The sequence below is a fragment of the Danio rerio genome, chromosome 24 (genome assembly GCF_052040795.2).
Source record: "Danio rerio strain M-AB ecotype USA chromosome 24, GRCz13ab, whole genome shotgun sequence".
Taxonomy (NCBI): Eukaryota; Metazoa; Chordata; class Actinopteri; order Cypriniformes; family Danionidae; genus Danio; species Danio rerio.
In genome coordinates this window covers 36,178,751-36,195,761 of record NC_141044.1, presented here as the reverse complement: position 1 = coordinate 36,195,761, position 17,011 = coordinate 36,178,751, and the positions used below count along the sequence as shown (strand labels likewise).

The 17,011-nt window shown below is 30.1% G+C and overlaps 1 protein-coding gene and 1 long non-coding RNA gene across 5 annotated transcripts in view; one reads left to right on the top strand and one right to left on the bottom strand.

Annotated features, from left to right (window-relative positions):
* The window catches only part of ralylb (RALY RNA binding protein like b), a 490,264-nt gene that overhangs the window by 324,458 nt on the left and 148,795 nt on the right, over positions 1–17,011 (top strand). The window lies entirely within an intron of this gene.
* On the bottom strand, positions 14,782–16,727 carry LOC137489264 (uncharacterized). The gene is made up of 3 exons (XR_015525266.1): positions 16,668–16,727; positions 16,025–16,072; positions 14,782–15,169 (listed from the first exon to the last, which is right to left on the bottom strand). It is a non-coding gene; the product is annotated as an uncharacterized LOC137489264 (long non-coding RNA).

The following is a 17,011-nucleotide window of genomic DNA, read 5'->3' as shown; positions in this document are numbered from 1 at the left end:
CCAACCGCAACCCATATCTGGAAAACATCCACACACACACACACACACACACACACACACACACACACACACACACACACACACACACACACACTACGGACAATGCAGGGAGAACATGCAAACTCCACACAGAAATGCCAACTGACCCAGCCGAGACTAGACCCAGTGACCTTCTTGCTGTGAGGCGACAGCACTATCTACTGCACCACTGCGTTGCCCTTTACATTTTTAATTTTTGCTAATTTTATTTTATTTTATTTAAAGCAATATGAGCTGTGCATTGTGCAAATAAAAGAAAAGAAATAATGATAGGCAAACAGTGAATTAGTTAAATGTATTTTATTATATATTCTCTGTTAATAATGATAGCAAATGATAAAACGATGCATATTTTAACAGAGAAAGCAATAGGCTGTGCATTGTGCAAATTAAATAAAATTAAAAATGTAAATAAAAATAAAAATCGTTTTTATTTTTATGTTATTTTATTGCTACATTAACAAAAAGTAGCCCATGCCAATAAAACATGCATTTTATTATATATATATATATATATATATATATATATATATATATATATATATATATATATATATATATATATATATATATATATATGCATTTCATGCTTACAAAATTGAATTGATTCACCCAAAAATGAAATTTCTGTCATCAAATTTTGGAAAAAAGTCCTTTTTTGGAAACCTGTAACTATTGACCTCCATTGTTTTTTTTTTTTTGTTTTTTTTTTTTGTTTTTTATGTAAATCAATGTTTTCGACTTTTTTTATGTTTTTTTTTTTTTTTTAAAGAAAGAAAAAAGGTTTAAAACCAATTAAAGAAATAGTGAGTCTTTTTTTTTTTTTTTGGTGAACTATTCCTTTAATTAAATTTGGTAAGCACTAAATGTACATGTTAATGTATACATGATGTTTAACAGAGCAAGGATTTTTTTAACAGTATTTCTGATAATATTTTTCCTTCTGGAGAAAGCCTTTTTTTTCTTTTATTTCAACTAGAATAAGAGCAGTTTTAATTTAAAAAAATAATAATTTTAAGGTCAAAATGATTTGCCCCTTTAAGCTATTTTTTCAGTTGTCTACAGAACAAACCACTGTTATACAATGACTTGCCTAATTAACCTACTTAACCCAGTTAAACCTTTTAATGTCACTTTAAGCTGAACACTAGTATCTTGAAAAATTTCTAGTTAAATATTATGGACTGTCATCATGACAAAGAAAAAAGAAATCAGTTATTAGAAACTAGAATGTGTTTGAAATTGGGGGGAAATTATATAATGTTAATTCTAACCTGAACTGTATATGTGATGAATGAATGACTATGACTGTATTTCAGTGTGTTTGTTTCCTCTGATAAAATTGACAGTTAATTATCGGCATGATACAGCTCAGACAGTATAGCGGGTTGTTAACCAACAAGACAGATTTTTACAACCGTTTCTCTTCTTTCCTCCAATTTTCCTCATTTTCTATCATTTTCTCTCTCTTCCAGTTATTTAAGCTTGTGGTTTAGAAAGCGACGAGGAGACGAGGTTAGCAGTAATGGACTCATAACCCCGGCTAGCCATCAGGGTGACATCATTTACACCAATTTAAGAGGTTGAAGGGGAAATTGCACATTGTTTGGTGCCAAATTATATGTTGTGCTTCATTTCTTAATTAGATCCCGAGCCGGGCGGCTGTATTTATGGTTTAGTATCTCTCTCTCTAGCCATGCTGTCAGGATTACTGCAGGCCTCTAAATGCATTCGGTTCATGCATCGAGTAATGCAGAAATAGAGCTCGATGTTTCATAGCACAAGCGGACATATATATAGCAGATGAATCTATTAGCTGAAGCCGATTCATTGGCTGCAGGGTAATTCGAGGTTGGAGTTAAAGCACAGGGAAATGGCAGCGGAGACCGGAGGAAATGTTGGCAAAGCTCGGAGAATGGCTCGTCTCCAAAAACGCACCTACTGTATGCATGCAAATCAGTTTCAGTTGAAAGATTAAAAAAAAAACACACAGCGTAATAAAAATACAGTGCAAAATAATAAACAAATGCCTTTTTTTACTTGTCTTGTCACTGGTCTAAATAAAAATTTACTGTAAAATGCTGGGTTCCACACAAATGCATTATGTTGTCCCAACACAAATCAATTATGTTAACTTAATTTTTATTTTTTATTTTTTACAAATTTAAGTGGATTGAACAAAAAACAATTAAGTTGTCCCCCAAAAAAACACAAACTAGTTGTGTTAAATCAACTCATTTTAAATAAGTAGTTTGAACAATCAGCAAAGGTCACTTTTGAGTGTTCTTAAATCATGAAGCATTAAAACAAGGTTAAGTCCCGGCTGGGTCAGTTGGCATTTCTGTGTGGAGTTTGCATGTTCTCTCCATATTCACAGGGATTTCATCTGGATGCTCCGGTTTCCCCCACAGTCCAAACACATGCGCTTTAGGTGTTTAAAAAAAGCTAAATGTTGAATGAGCTAAACTGGCACTGTAAAAAAAATAATACCCTATATCTACACAATAAAATTGAGGTAACCGATTACAAGCAATATTAATAATTGAATTCAACAAATATGGATTGAGTAACAATTAATTAAATTGACTTATTTGTCATTGAAAATAAGTATTTGTGAACAGTACTTTAAAAAATGTGCAAATTTTAACCAAAGTTATTGATTTAATTATTGATTGTTATCGGTGTAACAGAAAATGATTGTGAATTTGAAAATGCTAATTTTAATCAGGTTGGGTTTAATCAATATTTTCTCTTTTTTAAATAATTCAAAAATAATAGCTAAAATCTTATAATAAAATTCATTCGATTTTATTACAGACATTTTTAAGTAATTTCAAAGCGAAAAAATGACCTAAAAGCAGGAAACTAATTTCATTAAATGAAGTGTAAATATTAAATTTAATGAAATATACAAGGCCACAGAATGCCTTTTTACAGGGTATGAATGTGATTGTGAATGGGTGTTTTCCAATACTGCATTGTATCCGAAAGGGCATTCCCTGCGTAAAACATATGCTGGAGAGACTAAGCTGAGGGAAAATAAATGAATGACTTTGCCATGGGTCAAGTAATGTTTTATCTAAAAAATAAGTTTATTTACCGATAGTTTAGCTTGTTTAAGAAAAAAAAAACTCACTTAATTTTGTTGATTTATTTCTGAAAACAAAACAATATATTATAATCATCTATAGAAAAGTCTTCTTGGTGTAAGAAATTTTGATTAGGTAGATATTTGGATCAGAAAACAAGAAAGAAATCTAAAAGCAAAGAAAAAGCTGAAAGAAAAAAGCACACTGCAAAAAAGCTTTCTACGAGTTTTTGTTTTGTTACTGGTTCAAAGTAAATTTCTTAAATCATGAAGCAAGTATAAAAACAAGTATATCGTTTTGTTTTCAGAAACAAATAGTCGAAATTAAGTGTGTTTTTCTTTAAAATCTGCAAAATTATCTGCCAGTGGGGCTAGGTATTTTTTTAAGTAAACAAGATTATTGGCAGATAGCCAATAGTTTAGCTTGTTGTAAGGAAAAACTCACTTTGTGTTTATTTAAAACAGTTCGAAACATAATAAATGCTTTACTTAGAGCTTTTGTCTTGTCACTTGTATAAATAAAAATTCACTGTAAACAAATGCCGGGTTCCACACAATATAAATATGCGTTTGATTAATAATACTAATAATAATCAAAACATTATACAAAAGCAAATTGTCGTGAATAAACTGACAAAAATAATGAATGAATCTGTCTTCATTCTTCAACTGAAAACAGGATTATTGGATTATTTAAACACTTAATTTTGACTACTTATTTCTGAAAACAAAAGTTTTTTTAAATCGTCTATATAAAATTCTTCTTGATGTAAGAAATTATTATAGGTATTTGGATTAGAAAACAAGAAAGAAAGCTGAAAGAAAAGACAAATCTAAAAGAAAAAATTCCACAGTGTACAAAATACACTGCAAAAAATAATAAATGCTTTTCTTATTTAGAGGTTTTGTTACTAGTTCAATTACCTTCAAATTCAAGAGCAATCAAGAGCAAGTGTAATACATTGTTTTGTTTTTATAAATAAGTAGTCGAAATTAAGTGAGTTTTTTATATATGCTAAATTAAATAATTTAATTAACAATTTTTTAAAACTGAAAACAAGATTATTTTATCTTCTTTATCCCTAATTATTTTGCTTGTTTAAAGGAAAAACTCACTTATATTTGACTACATATTTCTGAAAACAAAACAATATTTTTAAATTGTCTATAAAAATGCTTGATGTAAGAAATTGTAGATGGTTGGATTAAAAAAACAACCCTATATCTGTAGATAAAAGTAAAAAAAAAAAAGATTATTGCAATATGTTTTAAATTTATGAAATTTCAGTTTCTGTAGGCCTACTACAAATTTAACATGTGCAAGAGAGTATGTTTCATTGTGAACCCTCTTCTTTCTTATTACACCACATTACCTCATAACATCATGCAATTCAGAACGTAAGAGGGCTTGACAAACCACCTGTAGAAAACACACTCTTTTATCTTTCTCACACTGTAACAGACACTTGCACCAGTTTTGCACATGCACCAGACACTTTCATACAATCACTCCATACCTCGAAAAAAAAACTGCATTTATGAATTGTGCTTCACACAGGTGAGTGGGCTTGACAAACCACCTGTAGAAAGATTCTTCTCTTTATATAAACTCTTTACTCTAGCAGTTAATTCTCTGAGCACAAACAATTATAATTAGCACTTCTTGTGTGTATTGACACTTCTTGTTGAATCGCTGAATGCCTTTTCAGTTGTAAGCCGCTCTGGACAAAAGCATCTGCTAAATGACTAAATATAAATGCAGTTGTGAAAATTCAAAATTTCTGAGTGATAATGGTGTCATTGCCTTTTTATTTTAATGTTATACATAAATGAATAATTGAAAAACATAGCTAATAGAAAACATTTTTTTTCCAGTATCGTGCAGCCCTAGTTGTCATTCACTCATAGTCTTCTGCAGTACCATCTCTTTGTGGCAGAAATAAAGACTTGTGGGTGAGGACATGATGGCAGAATTTTCATTTTTCATGAAGTATTTCTTTAAAGTACGACTGGGAGAACATGCAGAAATTCCCAGCAGATCTCTACAACAGTGCTGATGCTGGAATAAATGCAGAGAATCAATGCAGTGTGTGTGTGTGTGCATATTTATGTGCAAAACCTACTCTACACTTGCCCAGTGCTGTATAATGAGACATGGGTTTGATGCCACAGACACTGAAATGTAAGTTTCCGCCACAAAATATACAGGCATTATACTGGAATGTACAAAAATACATTCATTTAATCTTGCTCTGACAGATTTTGATGCTGAAATTTTTACTGGAAAGTGTAGATCTAAAAGTGTAAAGGAAAAACACCTGTGAAATATTTTACAGGCAACTGGTAATTGACACATTTTTCCCACATTGTAAGGTTATAAGAGTGTAAGATTTTTGTAATGCATTTGAACGTTTCTCGCAGGACTGCATTTAATCATCTAATAAAAAATAAAAATGTAAAAACTAAAACAAACTCATATAAAATAGTTTTACATTTAAATAAAGATTTAGATTTTAGGTTTTTATAATTGTTTTACAATGTAATATAAAATTATTCTATCATTCAGAAATCAATCTGTTGTGCTGATTCAGGGCTAATATATTTTGTGAAAACTTTTTTGTTTTTCCAAAATACTTTGAGAAATTAAAAGTTCTAATAAATATAATTAAACTGAAACAAACAACATTTTATTAATTTATTTAGATTTGTTTATTTATTATACATTTTTCATTTATTTTTATTTATTTATTTTTATTTAATTAATTAATTAATTTATTTATTTTACTTTTATTATTTTTGTTTATTTATTTATTTTATTTATTTTAAATTTTTTTTTTTTTGTTAAAAAAACTGAAAACATATTGATTTATTACCTGAGGCAAAATATATTACTGACCTTAAATTTAAGAAAAAAAACACACATACGCATTTATAATATAATATTAGCAGGGCTGCGCCTGAATGAGAAACTACATAGAAATGCTAGGTTGCGGCCAGAAGTGATGTTAGTGAGACCAGCAGGGGGCGCACAATCAGCAGTCTGTGTGGGTCCTAACGCCCCAGTATAGTGAAGGGGACTCTATACTGCTCTATGTCTTTCAGATGAGACGTTAAACAGAATTCCTGGCTCTCTGTGATCTTTAAAAATCCCAGCATGTTCTTTGAAAAAATGTAGGGGTTTAACCCCGGCATCCTGGCCAAATTCGCCCACTGGCCTCTTTGTCTGGCCACTTTGTCTCCTCTTCACCAACCAGTTGGTGTGTGGTATGCGGTCTGGCGCAATATGGCTGCCATCAAGTCATCCAGGTGGATGCTGCACACTGGAGGTCCCCCCCAAAAATGTGTAAAGCCCTTTGAGTGTCCAGAAATGCGCTATATAAAATTGTAAGGATTTTTTATTGTTTTATGTTTATGGAATAATATATATAAATATTTCAAAGATGCTATTGCGAGGTGTAGTCAGATTTTTGACTTAATATATGGCACAATTAGACTTTTTAATTCTAGAATTGTGACCTATTATTATGCAGTTCTCACTATTCACCTTATTCTTCGCCGACGAGCGGGCGCAGCCATTTAAATGTTTTTGGCTCGAGACTTCCGGTCTCATTCACTTCCGTTCATTTTTAGACATTAAAAACGGCTTGTTTCGCTGTTTGATGTTGCAAACTGATATTTCCTTATTATAATATTCTACTTGGTCTATATAGCCATGCAAACATTTGTTTGTAGAGCAAGTAGTTTGACCGTTTTCTGCCGTTTATTATTCCTAGTCATTTCTCCCATAGGCGAGTGAATCGGAAGTTCTAAAACAATTGCGAGAACAGGCGCACTTCCGCACTTTAGAATAAGGTCAATAAAACTCACAATTGCCAGGTTTTTTCTTTTTTTACAGAATACTGACTTTTTTTCTTGCAATTATTTATATCTTAAAATTGTGGTTTCGAGTTTATTATAATTATAATTCTTACGAATAGGTTTTTATATCAGGCAAAACTCCATAACTTTCTAAGATATTTTTCTTCCAACTGAGGTTTATGTTATATAATTCTGAATTTATTTCTCAGAATTTGACTAATTTGACAGAATTTCATAACTCGCACTTTTAAGTCTACATCTCACAATTTTAGTATTTTATTTATTATCTATTTCTAATCTATTTTTAATTTATTTATTCATTCATTCATTCATTCATTTATTCATTCCTTTATTTATTTATTTATTTATTTACTTATTTATTTATTTATTTACTTATTCGTTTATTTATTTATTTGTTTATTTATTCATTTATTTATTCACTTATTTGTTTATTTACTCATTCATTCATTTATCCATTCATTCATTCATTCATTTTTTTGTCGGCTTAGTCCCTTTATTATTCCGGGGTCGCCACAGCGGAATGAACCGCAAACTTATCCAGCAAGTTTTTACACAGTGGATGCCCTTCCAATCGCAACCCTCATTTATTCATTTATTTACTTATTTATTTATTTACTCATTCATTTATTAATTTATTTACTTCTTTATTTGCTCATTCATTTATTAATTAATTTATTTATTCATTTATTTACTTATTTATTTACTCATTCTTGTTAATTTGATGTTACAGTGAAAAATAACTTTAAGTAATGTATTTGTTCTACTTTTGTACATTGTTTTTAATCTTATGCAATAAAATAATAATAATAATAATAATAATTAATTTAAAAAAGCTGCTTAGTCCCTGTCATCGCTCAAATATTTATATACACTCGATTTACTGCATTAAATGAATGAATGGAAAGTTTCTTTTTTTCCTACATCTCATGCGTTTAGAGATAATAAAAAACCTTAGTAACTCAAAGTGTTTGATAGCTTTAAATAATTTAAAGAGCATTTAAATAATGATAGAATAGTTGTTAAATCTGAAGCAACTTGTTTTTATGTGGGTGTTGGCAAGGATTAAATATTCTCATTATAAACGCCGCTTGTGTTTTACGTGCCGAGCTACACGTAAACAAGCTGTAATTCATCCTCATTAAAGCCTGTGATTATTTTGCGTTCACCTGTATATTTCAGACGAATGCAGGAGCTAGTAAATGAGTGGGGAGTGAGCTTGAACAAGACTTCAGACAGCTGCGTTATCATGTAAAACATTCACCGTCATTGCCGCCGCGTGTGATTTAGTCATCATGTCATGTTTAATGTCTGTTTAACTTGCTGAACATAACAGAAAAACAGAGAGGTAGAAACACATTTTTCTGAAATACTCACACTTAAGCAGAGAATTGATGGTGTGTCAGCTTTAGAAAAGAACCAACATAATCTCACAGCAATTCGTAACTTTTAGATGTTGTGGCTAATCTATGAATTTGTATGATCTCATTCACACAATTTAATATGGTTTGCTCATCCTCCAATGATGGCTGAATTTAAGGGCGGGGTTTGGTGCCACACCTCCTTTTTAAACTCATACATTTTCATACGACAAATTCATATGAATTCGTCGATAAACTGATCAAACTAAAAATAAGTAACGTTAGCTAGTGAGATCAGGCTGAAAAAAAAATGTTTTTTCTGATTCATATATTAATATTATAAACATTTATTCATTTTCTTTTCGGCTTAGTCCCTTTATTATTCTGGAGTCGCCACAGCGGAATGAACCGCCAAATCATCCAGCATATGTTTTACGCAGCGGATGCCCTTCTAGCCGCAACCCAACACCCATACACACTCCTTCACACACATTCACTTCTGCCAACTTAGCTTATTCGATTCACATAGCGCATGTGTTTTGGACTGTGGGGGAAACCGGAGAACCCGGAAAAAACCCACACAAACACAGGGAAAACATGCAACCTCCAACTGACCCAGCCGGTGCTAGAACCAGCAACCTTCCAGCTGTGAATCAATTGTGCTACCTACTGTGCAACCGTGAAAAATTCAATTAATTTCTTTGTTTGTTTGTTTGGTTGTTTGTTTGTTTGTTTGTTTGTTTTTGATTAATTGTAAAAATGAATGCTGATGATCAGCCTCACAAAACCTCACATTTATTTTTTATTTGTTGAATAAAAACTGATGTTAATAATTAAATATAATTTATAAAATAAATTATATTTATTTAATTTGTTCAATTATAGGTTTTCTGAATATAAATACTGTATAAACTATATAGAGACACAATATAGATATAAATGTTTTAAACATATTTTGAGTATTCTTTATTTAATTTATTTATTTTTATTTTATATATCTTCTTTATTTTGAATAAATGCATCATTTATTATCTCAGAAATCAAATTTTGTGTTGTTTTTTTCCACTTAAATATAACAATTTTATATTTATTAAGGCATTAATTATTTTTATTTGTTAAAATAAAATACAGTTTACATCTGTTTTTTAATCATTTAAAATAATATAATATTTATTTGTGTACACTGTAAAAAAATCTGTTATTTTACGTTATTTTTTTTTTTAAACAGCAATTTACCATAAATTAACAGACAATTTCCTTATTTTATTTTCTGGTAAAGTTCTGTAATTTAACAAACGTTATTTTATGTGTATTTTTATTTATTTTATTTTTTTTGGCACCCCAGTTGCTATATATATATAATAATCTCAGAAAAACGACTTCGTTTGCAATTTTAATACAGAATTTTAAAATATACAACTGTTTATTTAAATATATTATTATTAAATATAATATTTGTTTACTTTTTGTCTGTTACTTTATACTATATGTTTTAAAAATGTTAATGGTTTAACATTTAAAAAACACTTAGAACTAAAACAGTCTATCCAGTATTCTGAAAAAGAAAATTAAACATTACAACAGCTTATTTAAAGAGAGACACGGTGGTGCAGTGCAGCACGTTCGCCAGCAAGAGGGTCGCTAATTCAAGTCTCGGCTGGGTCAGTTGGCAATTCTGTGTGGAGTTTGCATGTTCCCCGTGTTCGCATGAGTTTCCTCCGGGTGCTCCAGTTTCCTCCATAAGTCCAAAGACATGCGGTACAGGTGAATTGGGTATGCTAAAATTAACCGTAGTGTATGAGTGTGCTTGAATGAGTGTGTATGGATGTTTCCCTGTCATGGGTTGCGGCTGGAAGGGCATCTGCTGCGTAAGGGACATGCTGGATAAGTTGGCGGTTCATTCCACTGTGGCGACCCCAGATTAATAAAGGGACGAAGCTGAAAAGAACATGAATGAATGAATAAGTTTACTTAAATATAAAATATTTAATAGTAATATTAGAAACCGGAGCACTCAGTGGAACCCACACCGACATGGGGAGAACATGCAAACTCCACACAGAAATGACAACTGACCCAGCCGAGACTTGAACTAGAACCCTTCTTACTGTGAGGCAACAGTGCTTTTTTATTTATTTATTTATTTATTTATTTATTTATTCATTTATTTATTTTTGTCATGTTGATTTAAAAGCTTAAACCTAGAACTAGAGCAAGCAGTCCGACCGGTATTCTGATAGACAAATAAACTTTACAAATCTAAGCCACAAAGACACAAACGAGGCACGAATCACGGCATTTTGTGAAAATGACCCTCATTCAGTCCTTTCCTGTCAAATTGAATCCGTCTTTTTTTGTCACTCTCCCTAGATCTCGCTGTTTGTGGACTTTCCCAGAAATATGAGTGCGACGTGTCAGAAACACAGGCCAGGCAATTAAGTCCTGTCATTGACAGCGTTTCTTCAGTGTCCTTTTGATAAGAGCCTGTCATTCCCTCCTCTGAATCTATCACACTGAATGAACTTCCACACGTTCTGCCCTGATGCTGTTGTACTGTAGAAATAAGCAGCCTGTGTGAAAGGCGTCCCGATGCCAGAGTCAACACCAAGATGTTGCTATGCTGTTTTTGGATAGATTTCAGGTGTTTGGTTTTTGGCCAGTAAATACTCAATACTCAATGCAAACGTCTGAAGATCTGAAGATCTAGCTCTGGTCCATCATTCAGTGCAGGTCTGTTAAGGGCAGTATTCGTTCAGGAGGTGAATGTGAAAGATGAGAATAAGCAGAATACACACACACACACACATATATATACACATATAGATAGATAGATAGATAGATAGATAGATAGATAGATAGATAGATAGATAGATAGATAGATAGATAGATAGATAGATAGATAGATAGATAGATAGATAGATAGATAGATAGATAGATAGATAGATAGATAGATAGATAGATAGATAGATAGATAGATATATAGAAGTTTTTAAGTATATTTTGTAGAATGTTAAAAACTAGTATTTATTGACATTCACAGTAGGATTTCCAACATTTTTCAAAATATATATTTTTTTATGAATGTTTGTTCAACTGGTTGGGTTTGTCCATATTTAACAAAAATTCGAATACAGTGCATTATTATTATTATTATTATTATTATTATTATTATTATTATTAATAATTATAACAATAATGAAAATAATATTAATAATGCATTTATTATTTAAAAAATAAATAATTATTTTAATTAATAATATATTGTAAGTAAATAAGCACATAAATATATAAATAATTATTATATATTGTAAATAAGCACATTAATAAATGAATAAATAAATAAATGATAATATATTATGAATAAGCACATTAATAAATAAATAATAATAATATATTGTAAATAAGCACATTAATAAAAATATACAAATAAATAAATGAATAAAAATAATAATAGAATAAATAAATAAATAAATAAATAATGATGAAATAAATGAATATATAAATAAATATATGAAAATATTGTGAAATAAACAAAGCAATAAATAAAGTAAATGAAAATAATAATGGAATAAATAAATAAAAATAATGATGGAATAAATAAATGAAAATAATGATGGAATAAATAAATGAAAAAAATTATGGAATAAAAAAATGAAAATGATGGAATAAATAAATGAAAATAATGATGGAATAAATAAATGAAAATAATGATGGAATAACTAAATAAATAAAAATAATGATGAAATGAATAAATGTAAATAATGATGGAATAAATAAATGAAAATAATGATGGAATAACTAAATAAATAAAAATAATGATGAAATGAATAAATGTAAATAATGATGTAATAAATAAATAAATAAATAAATAAATAAATAAATGTAAATAATGATGTAATAAATAAATAAATAAATAAATAAACAAATGAAAATAATGATAGAATAAGTAAAAAGACAGATAAATAAATAAATAAATAAATAAATAAATAAATAAATAAATAAATAAATAAATAAATAAATAAATAAATAAAAATCCACCAGTTATGGCCAATACTAATAGTAAAAAAAAGTGACAAAATCCACTAATTAATGGGTATAAAACATTATTTTAATGACAAATTTTAATGAAAGTTTAGTGAGGAAAAAAATTCAATACTGTAGCTTAAAATAATCTAAATATTTTCCATAATAAAAAAATTAAACCTATTTATAAAATACATTGTTCACGTCTTTATACTATTTAACATTTTTATGTATTTTATATTTTAGCATGGGCTTCATTAAATTTACATTAAATTTAAAAGTCTTTTTTTTTACCAAACTGTTCGGTTTGTCCACATTTGACCCAGCTTTGGGTTACAACAGTCTTCACACAGTCAATGAAATAGTCAGGTTTATTGTTATTTTTTCATACTGTAGCTTGTGTGGATGGATTGAAGCCGGTCAAAAAATCTATGTGCATGTCCAATATAATATCAGTATAAATGTATCCGATATAATATCAATATAAAACTCTAACAAATTAGATTTGCAGTTACAGCAGTGTATAATAGCGTTTTTTTTTTTCAGCTTATTTTCACTTCAGACATGTCCTGTACATGAGTCAAATTCTGAGGTATAACTATCCATTTTCTATCAGTATGGATGTGTTATTGTGGGCATGGCGAGACATCGCTGCTGTTGACAATATTGTTTGCAGCCCTTTATGAAATAGTCTGCGACAGGGATGTGTGTAATACAGGAGCATCTCTGAGTATGTGTCAGCAGTGAAGGAGAGCGACAGTGGCAATGTTTTCACTCTCCATTCTCACTGCTCGCTCTTTACTATACAGCACACACAAAACTGAATACAGCACACATTTGTCCAGTTTGGATTTATTAACACCAGAGGCTGTTTTAAAGGTCCTATCAAATTAAAATAAAGATTTTTAGATGTTAGTATCAATATTGTTATTTCTTAGGATATCTATAAGCTAGTGCACATCAAAATAGTCACAGCATTTGTGTTATAACTTCCACTTAAATGGATCAATTCACATCACCTCATGCTGCAGGTTGAAAACAATTTAGGCAACATGAATTTTGGTAGAGGGAGAGAGAGATTTTTTTACACCGTTATTTAAAACAACATTTTAAACTACAACATGTTTCATTGATTTAAACAAAGATATTTCCAAATCACACAATATTTTCATCAAAGAACAAAACATTATTTTCAACCCGACACAGCATATTTTTTAGACTCCACATGCCTTCAAACTTGTCCAACTCTTTCATTGACAAATAAAAATTGAAGTCATGCCTTATTCTTGCTCTTATAAGTCCTTTAAAAATCAGTTCAACTTTGATTGGTCTCATACAAAATCTTGTGCCTCCTACTTGCGAGAGACAGAGAGACATAAATAAATATAAATAAAATCAGTGATGCACTTACAAACACACATACACAAGCAGATTATTAAAAATAAATTGTAAATATACTGCTGATTATTATTATTTATTATTACTGATTTATCCATAAATCTTGACTGGTAAATGTATAGTTTTTTGCTGATTCATGTTTTTGTCACATTTGTCGTGCCAATAAAGCAATTATTGAATTGAATAGAGAAAGAGAAAGATGAAATGTTCACATGTATTTTTTTTATTCATTGTTTAAGTTTAAATCATAATGAAAATGCTGCAGCTGGCACGTATCAGTGCTGTAGGATGAACTATTCCAGTCAGATACCAAAACACCCCAAACCAAACCGTGACAAGAGTACCGAACAGTTTGTTTTATTTTTTATGAACCATCCCGTGTGTGTATTACACTTTAAAAAAAAAATCAACAATTACTGTTTGGTCAAACTACTTATCTGGTGGTTCCTTCCGCTCTTGTGACCCCTGATTAATAAAGGGACTAATCCGAAAAGAAAATGAATGAATGAATGAATGAATTAAACTACTTAATTACACTGTAAAAAATGTTACTTAGATCTAACTTATAAAAAGTGAGGCAAGTGGTTGCATCGGACGTTTTAGGTTGATTCAACTTCCAGCCTTTTTTAAGTATTTTAAACACTAAAACATTGCTTAAAACAAATGCAATAAATTAAGTTGAGCCAACTAATATTTCTAAAATTACTCAAATCAGATAAACTTACTTTTTTTGTTAAACTTAACTTACTTATACATTGCTATATGTTGACTGTACTCATTTTAATTAAGTATTATGAACTTAATGATCTAAATAAAATTAACCATGCATATGTCATTTAAAACTAATTTAATTGACTTCTGGCTGTAACCTCAGAAAATAAATCTTCGTTTCTATATTGTAAGCACAATATACACTAGTAAAAACAGATAAACAGACTTTCCTGTCAATAACAATTAAATAAGAATGGGAAGATGGATTAAAGACCATAACATGTATTCAATATCAATCGATGTTCCTTTTAATAGTGACTACAAAATAGGCCATTAATGTGGCTACACATACACAATACATAAATAAAAACATTAATAATACCAGATCCTATTGAGAAATCATCCAAGGCAACTCAGTGAGGAGATTTGCATATTTTGATGAAGATTTAGGATGCATAATGTCCAGTCCCACAAAGAGTCTCTAATATATCTCAAATGTATACAGTTTTGATGGATACTTGAAGTCGAGGACATCGGTAAGTCCAAACAGGAGCCATCATGCATTTGACAGGTTTGGCAAACCTCTGACAGTCCTATGATAATCCAAACTGTGTTGGGCTGATGGCAAATTTTTCCCGTGGGCAGCCGCATGCACCTCTGATTCCTCACAACTCTATTGGTAGAGACAAAAAGAAACAGGAGTTCAGGTGGTTGCTACCAAACAACATTAAATAGCTAAATACTGAATAGGAAATAACTACAAGTGAAGTTACAAAAGTCCAGTGAGAATGATGCATGGATGAAACACCTTAGTTTATCAGTTAAAAATGACCTTAGTTAAAATTACCTAACTTCTATTTAAAAAATAAAAAAAGGTTATAGAGGTTGTGTAATTACATTATTCCATGTGTTTTTAGTTATCAAATTTTAAAGAAAACTGTGATTTTACTCAGTGTAACAGTGCATGTCATTGTGTTTTCCTGTCAATCAAAGAATTGTTAAAATTTAGGTATTACATTTTTTGTTTATTTTGGCAACTTATAAAGCATAAGAATGTGAATATTTAATTTAGATATTAAAACTGTTTGAAAATGGCTATATGAAAATTATAGAATACAAGTTCTATAATTTAAATGTCATCTTCATTTTGCACCAAACTTTGCACGTCATAATACAAATTTTATTAAATAAATAAATAAATACATTGCCATTTTACACATTACATTAAGGTTTACATTAAATTTTTGCTAAAGCTACATTTAATTGACTTTTTCTTCAAATTTAATGTCACTGGCAAATGACAGTTCAGTGATTCAGTGTTATCAGTTAGCTTTATTGAAAACCTGACAGATAATAAGAAACTGCATTAGGATATTTTTATACTGTTTTTACTGTTGCACACATAAAAAAATCTTCAGATATCAAATGTAAGTTAATTCTATGGAGCCCACTATTGTTTGCAATTTTACCAATGTTTTACTTACCTGCAAATAATTATAGCTGTAGTTGTATCTAATGTTTTTCTTACCTGGATGTGAAGTTTGAAGATCCACAGGTAACAAAATCACTTTGGTATCTAAAGACCAAGAACATGCATTTTAGAATGAGGTGCATACAATTTAAATGGTTCTGTAAACATCAGTAGTAAATGTAATTTAAGTTTAAATAAATTGTAAATCTGTAATTTATTCACTATGCAGCATTAAAAAAACTTATGGACTAAATCTCTAAAACACAAACTTTAAGTTATACTTTCTCTTACGTTAAACACACACTACTTAACTGTTGCATACGTTTCTGCATTTAATATCCATCCTTAATGTGCTGCTATAACTTAGGTGAGCTAACTTTAGCTAAGTTAGCGCTAGCAAACTGAACCCCCACACCCCGACCGCCCACCAGTGACCTTGTTAATCGGTTCTGCAACGTTAGTTATACCTACTAAGTGTTTTAAAACTACTTTCACTATTTTTTCTCAATAATATCACTTTTAATCGTTAGCATAAACTAGTGTTGGTTAGCGTTAGCCAACTTAGCTTTCCATGTGAGAGCAGTCTGTTAACATACCTGAGGCTACAGTACAATTTACAAAGCTAAAACCTCACCTGCCTAGCGAAGACAGCAGTTTTGCATGACTTTACAATTATCATTCGGCTAAATTTGCAACTTACCGTGTTAATCAGATCCGCTGCTGGGAGCAGTTAATGTCGACCATTGCAGAAGCTGCGTCTGCCTGCTAATTCCCGGGCAATGAAAAAGGAGTCACGCCAAACTATTAAAATCACGTTTTATGAACACCTGCCCACATCGACAGCTGCTCTAATAAATTGTCTGTGTCAACTCACTTTTATAACATTTATTCTACACAATAACCACGTAAAAAAATCTACTCAAATAAATTGCATTAGTTTTATTCAAAATATACAGTTATATAAAAACTGATATATTTTAAGTAAAGAGGAAGCAAATTTAATTTTTTTGGTATAAAACAAATAAAATTAACTAGATTGCAATT